We start from the raw sequence: 5299 nt of genomic DNA, 5'->3' as shown, positions 1-5299 counted from the left end.
CAGACCCGTGAGATTCAGACTGATTTCTGGCTGCAAGTCCCAAACTGAGCTCCCTGTCTTCCTGCAGGGTTGAACTCTACAAGGTTCTACTACAGGTTCCAGCTGTCTTTCCCCTGAAAAGAGTCCAGGTTCAAATGGGAGGTGATGATCCCTCCAACTTACCAAGTATGATGATCTGGCCAAGTGGGCAGGGCAAGCCAGATGGAGCAGGGCACTGCCACCCACGTCTGACCCCAAGGCCAAACTGGCAGCCGGTGTCCCAAAGCATATTTTTAAATTGACACATAACAATTGTGTATGTTTATGAGGTGATGTGATGTTTCAATACATTTATACACTGTATTCTTTGTCAATTTTGGTGGGGGTGGTGGTTTTGGTACCTGGGATTGAACTCAGAACCTTATGCTTGCCAGGAAGGCACACTGCCACTGAGCTAAATCCCTGGCCTCAATTTTTTTTTTTTTTTTTGAGACAGGGTGTTGCTCTGTACCCGAGGCTGGCCTTGAACTTGGTGTGATTCTCCTGCCTCAGCCTCCTGGGTATGCCAATTTTTAATTTAACTGTTTTGTTGTTACATTATGATTGCTCTTTTTATATTCTGGATACTAGACCCTTATCTGATATATGATTTATAAATATTTTTTCCATTCTGTGGGTTTTCTTTTTTCCACTCTCTCTCTCTCTCTCTCCTCTTTATTTTTCTTGGTGCTGGGGATTGAACTCAGGGCCTCAGGGCCCTAGTATAAAGCATGTGTTTTACCACTGAGCTACACAGCTTGCTTCTTTTCCACATTCACAGTTGTGTATGTGTGGGGAATGCTGGGGAGTGAACCTAAGGTTTTTATACTAAGATGCATCCTCAGCCCTTCTTTGTTTTTTATTTTGGTGCAGGGTCTCACTAAGTCACTAAGTTGTCCAAGTGAGGCTTAAACTTAAAATCCTCCTCCTTGGGGCCAGGGATTTAGCTCAGTGGTTCTGCCGCCTGCCTTGCAAGCGGAAGGATCTGAGTTCAATCCCTGGTACCAAAAAAAAAAAAAAAATCCTCCTCCTGCCTCAGCCTCCCATAGTGCTATGATCACAGGTGTGCACCGACAGTCTGACAATAAACAGTATTTTCTGTAGGTAATAATGGGAAAGTCATGTATAGCTAACACAGTTTTTAACACATTGTGTTCCTTGATTTTTTTTAATAATGTAATTGCAACAGCAATGTTTTCCCTCTCTGAAGATCAGCTGTCACTTCATCCCCAGCAAAACCTCTTCTTCTAGTTTCTCCACCCCCACCCCTGCCCCGTACATTTGGGCAACATTGTTTATAGTACTGACCTGTAGCTGGCAAAATAATAATTAATATGACTAGAGTGAAGGGTCAATGTTTGCAAACATCTACTGTTTGTATTTCTTTTCTACTTTCTCTGAATTTGCTTTGGGAGTTAATGTATTTCCTATTGCTTTGGAATATTTTTGTGCATTTTAGGGTTTCTTTTGTCATATATGATACCATATCTTAGTCTGGGTCATCATTTCCACTTTCATACTAGGTTGTAAATATCACCTTCCTGATTATAAATTAAACACAGGCCCCCTGCTAGGATCTGTGTAACTGAAAATGCTGTCCCAGGGAGCTCCTTTCTATGTCTGCCTGTCCCTCCCACTTGGTAACCAGTCTGCCAAATTATAGGAGCACTTTATAGGAAGAGATTAACAGTATAAAAGTGTCTCCTAAATAGAAAAAATGGTTTACTGTTACTACTAATTTAGTAGTTTAGTTCACTTTCTAACCTAACCTATTGGAGACAGCCACCTTTACAACTTCAATGAGTCTTCTCCTAGGTACATGTGTGTGCACAAATATAGGTTGAGCATGGTTTTAGTGACAGGGTGAGGGAAGACCTTAGAATTTTTTCCCCCTGGTACTGGGGTTCAAACTCAGGACCTTTTGAATGACAGGCAGGTGTGGCATGGCTGAGCTACATCCCAGGCCCCCTTCTTAGAATTTTTTAGCTTCCATAAAAGCAATGAGAAAATTGGCAAAAAATATTTTGAGTCAACTGTTTGAGACTCTGGAAATTTACCAAAGACTTACATCAATGTGTTTAGTTTTTTCTTTTTTTCAAGAATAATGGCTAGCTGGATATGGTGGGCACATCTGTAATCCCAGCACTCAGGAGGCTGAGCCAGGAGGGGCGCCATGAGTTCGAGGCCAGCCTGGACTACATTGTGAGTTCAAAGCCAGCCTGAACTATGTAGGGAAACCCTGTCTCAAAACACACACACACACACACACACACACACACACACACACGAATAATGGCTGAATCTCAGTAAGAACAAAGAACATCGCTCTCTCCCCCATTCCCCTGCACTGCTCTTGCTCTGAGCTCCAGGCTCCTGCTAAGCTAGCACTGCCCCGTCTCCCTTTAGCCTCTATCATGATTATCTATTGAGACCTCATCAGCCATGATGAGATGTTCTCTGACATTTACAAGATCCGGGAGATCACAGGCGACTGCGCCTGGAGGTGGAGGGCAAGATGGTCAGTAGAACAGAGGGTAACACTGATGACCCGCTCATTGGTGGAAATGCCTCCGCTGAAGGCCCGGAGGGCAAAGGTACCAGAAGCACAGTAGTCACTGGGGTGGATATTGTCATGAACCATCCCTTGCAGGAAACCAGCTTCACAAAAGAGGCCGACAAGAAGTACATCAAAGATTATATGAAATCAATCAAAGGCAAACTTGAAGAACAAAGACCAGAAAGAGTAAAACCTTTTATGACAGGGGCTGCAGAACGAATCAAGCACATCTTTGCTAATTTCAAAAACTATCAGTTCTTTATTGGTGCAAACATGAATCCAGATGGCATGGTTGCTCTCCTGGACTACCGTGAGGATGGTGTGACCTCATTTATGATTTTTTTTGGTACCGGGGATCAAACTTGGGACCTTGTGCTTGCAAAACAGGCGGCGGAAGCACTGAGCTAAATCCCCGGCCCTATGATTTTCTTTAAGGATGGTTTAGAAATGGAAAAATGTTAATGGATTTGGTGGTTACCTTGAATCTATCACTTGTCATAACTGGCTGCTGCTTGTCATCCACACAACACCGGGATTTTAGACAAATGGGACTGATGTCATCTTGAACGCTTCGTTTATTTTGACCCTGATTTATTTGGAGTGGAGGCATTGTTATTTAGGGAAAAAAACAAAACATGACATGTAGGTTGTCTAAAAATAAAATGCATTTAAACAAACAAACAAAAAGAACATCATGGTGTTCAGATTTGTCATGTCTTATCTCCCATTCTCCAGGTTTGCAATAGCCTTAAAAATAACAATCCACATTAATGATGAACCCAGGAATTTTGTATCTACCAGAGAAAGAAGAATGGAACCGCACCTCTTTTGAAGCCTTATTCCCAGAGGATCATTGATGTTTGACTGATCTGGTAGTTTCCTATAAGACCCACGCTTGCAAGGCCTTTGTATTTGACTTTATTTGGAGGCTGTCCAGTGCAACAAGCCTTTTCCAGGCAATGAAGGAGTTAGGCTAAATATTAATCATTAAAAAGCTTGAAAGGGAAAACTGTGGAATGAGTTCACCGAAGAGGCTCTGGGAAAGCTCTGATGTATTTCCAAGAATCTGGAAACCCAGATGCACGTCTAGGCTGTGTACACACCCAGTGCTATGTGCACACTCAGCAAAGCCCTGAGAGAGTCCTAAGCTCCATTTCTGGCTGACCTTGATCTTGGTGCAGCAGGCAGTGAGACCTGAGACAGTTATCTATTGCCTGGCAGAGTGTTGAAGGCATGCCTCAAAATGCACAGAGTCCTTGTGTAAAGACTGGAAGACTTACTGGTTTCAAGTATTTAAGGAAATCCCTGTCTAATCAACTGTCCATACCAAATAAGCAGAGACTTCAAGGGCCATAGTTGACAAAGAATACAGATCCTAAAGAATTAGTTTAGAGAAATTACTAAAATCACCACTACAACAAACAGGAACAACAACACAGCCCAAGAATGGGGAGAGGGCCAGCTATGGAAGCACATGGCTGTAATCCCAGCACTCAGGAGGCTGAAGCATGAGGATCTCCACGAGTTGAAAGCCAGCCTGGGCTACATAGTGAGTTCAAGGCCAGCCTGAATTACATAGTAGGGAAAAGAATGGAGAGAATATATTTCAAAAAAACAAAACAAAGAATGGAGAGAATATGATTTTCAGTATTGCCGCATTATATTATGTTAAATTTGCAGTTTCAACAACAAAAGGATTACAAGATAGGCAGAGAGAAGAAATTATGGCCTATACACAGGGAAAAGAAACAAACAATAGAAACTATCTCCAAGGAAGCCCAGCCATTGAATTTCTTAGACAAATTCCCTTTCTTTCTTTCTTTCTTTAGTGATGCTGGGGGTTGAATCCAGAGCCTTACACATGCTAAGCAGGTGCTCTACCACTGAGCTACAGTCTCAGCTCCAAATACTTTTTTATTTTTGGTGCTAGAATCAAACCCAGAACCTTGTGCGTGCTATGCAGGTCCTCTACCACTAAGCTACCTCAGCCCTACATAAAGACTTTAAGTTAGCATTTTAGATATGTTCAAAGAACTAAAGGAAACCATGGCTAAAGAGCTAAAGGAAAGTATAAGAATGATCTCTTTCTGATTGGAGACTATCAATAATGATGTAGAAATCATAATAAAATGACCAAATAGAACTCTGCAGTTGGTAAGTATAATAACTGAAAGGAGATTTTCACTGAAGGGGCTAAACAGCAGATTTGAGCAGCCAAAAGAAAGAGTCAGCATACTTGAAGATTGGTCAATTGAGATTATTGTCTGAGGGACAGAAAGAAAGAAATGAGAAAAGTGACAGTCTTGTGGGATGCAGTCAAGCACACTCCTATATGCATGAATGAGACTTCCAGAAGGAAAGGAGAGGAAGAAGCTCAGAAAGAGTGCTTGAAGAAATAACAGCTGCTCTGGGTGTGGTGGCGCATGCCTGTAATACCAGCACCAGGGAGGCTGAAGCAGGAGGATTGCTGCTAGTTTAAAGCCAGTTTGAGCTACATAGCCAGACCCTATCTAAAAAAAAAAAAAAGCTAAGTTTTAGTTTTATGAAACACATTAGTCTACGTGACCAAGAGACTCAGTGAACTCCAAATGGGAAAAATGCAAAGAAATTAAAATCTAAGGACATTAACCACCAAGCTGTCAAAGGTCTAGACACAGAAACTTGAAAATAGCAAGACAGAGGGCCAGAGATTTAGCTCAGTGGTGCCACCACCTGCCTCACAAG

General features: G+C 42.1%; 1 pseudogene; it reads left to right on the top strand.

Moving 5' to 3' along the window:
* The first annotated feature begins 2432 nt into the window (after positions 1-2432).
* On the top strand, positions 2433-3321 carry LOC101726297 (translationally-controlled tumor protein-like; annotated as a pseudogene).
* Positions 3322-5299: the final 1978 nt, after the last annotated feature.

The sequence above is a fragment of the Heterocephalus glaber genome, unplaced genomic scaffold (assembly GCF_053883595.1).
Source record: "Heterocephalus glaber isolate CG9 unplaced genomic scaffold, H.glaber_assembly_v1.0 deba00001781, whole genome shotgun sequence".
Classification (NCBI taxonomy): Eukaryota; Metazoa; Chordata; class Mammalia; order Rodentia; family Bathyergidae; genus Heterocephalus; species Heterocephalus glaber.
Note: the sequence above shows the minus strand (reverse complement) of the source record. Positions and strands in the feature narration are given on the sequence as shown.